Source organism: Etheostoma cragini, chromosome 22 (genome assembly GCF_013103735.1).
Source record: "Etheostoma cragini isolate CJK2018 chromosome 22, CSU_Ecrag_1.0, whole genome shotgun sequence".
Classification (NCBI taxonomy): Eukaryota; Metazoa; Chordata; class Actinopteri; order Perciformes; family Percidae; genus Etheostoma; species Etheostoma cragini.
This window is the reverse complement of record NC_048428.1, coordinates 22,061,204-22,062,258: the sequence shown is the minus strand read 5'-3', so window position 1 is coordinate 22,062,258 and position 1,055 is coordinate 22,061,204. Positions and strand designations below refer to the sequence as shown.

General features: G+C 44.7%; 1 protein-coding gene across 1 annotated transcript in view; it reads left to right on the top strand.

The window, feature by feature from the left end:
* Positions 1-1,055, top strand: part of LOC117938304 (sodium channel protein type 2 subunit alpha-like) — an 81,520-nt gene that overhangs the window by 50,121 nt on the left and 30,344 nt on the right. The gene's annotated exons all lie outside the window — the stretch shown is intronic.

Here is a 1,055-nt window from a genome sequence, read left to right as displayed (position 1 = left end):
GTGTGTGTGTGTGTGTGTGTGTGTGTGTGTGTGTGTGTGTGTGTGTGTCTCATGTTGCATGGTGTATCCGATGGCTGAGGTATTTATTTGCTACAGAACGATGTTTAAGAGCCGTAAACGAATCGTTTTCACTGTTTGAATCCTTCGGGAACCTGTTTCCTCTGAATCTCCTTTACACAAATAAAGATGTTTGCTCCACAAATTGGTGCAAATCTCAACTTTTACTTGACTCAAAAGGCCCAAATATGTCACCAGAATGCAGAAAAGGAAGTGTTTGGCATAGAAATTTGGCTCAACCCCCAAATCTGCACCCTTGGGGGATTTTACTGGTGTTAATGTGTGCAACAAAAACACAGAAAACAAGTGTGCATGTGAGTATTTGTGTGCGTGTGTGTGTGTGTGTGTGCTTCGTGCGTATGTGTGTGTGTGTGTGTGTGCCTGCATGTGTGTGTGTTTGCATATTGATCCTAGCTGGCGGTGTGTGTGTCTGTGTGTGTGTGTGTGTGTGTTTGTGTGTGTGTATGTGTGTGTGTGTTGACCCTAGCTGGCGGTGTGTGTGTGTCTGTGTGTGTGTGTGTGTGTGTGTGTGCGTGTTGTTTGTTTACTGATCATTGTCAGGCTGTTACATAACCCGGCTTCCAGTGTGCCAAAACGCTGGCGTGTGATTGGCCACGGGCTCCGACACAAACACCAATAGATCAATGCAGTTGATTGGTTAACATGGCAACGTGCCCCCGACAGCTCGACCAATCACCAATGACCTTGCATCTTTCCCAAAAAGCCAACAACACATCGCTGACACACAGAGGACCTTCATCTGTTTATCGTTTAACCAGATTTGACATGAAAACATAAACAGATATTCAACAGCGTCATCGATAAACCGGCGTTACGTCGTTTTGAAACAAACAAGTTGCCTAGGTGACAGTATCAAAATTATATTATTATGTTATATTAGAATTCGTGAGATTTAACACCACTTTCAGATCTCCGAGGAGCTATGATTGAGGATGGAGGAGGGATCTCTGAGGAGCTATGAGCGAGGATGGAGGAGG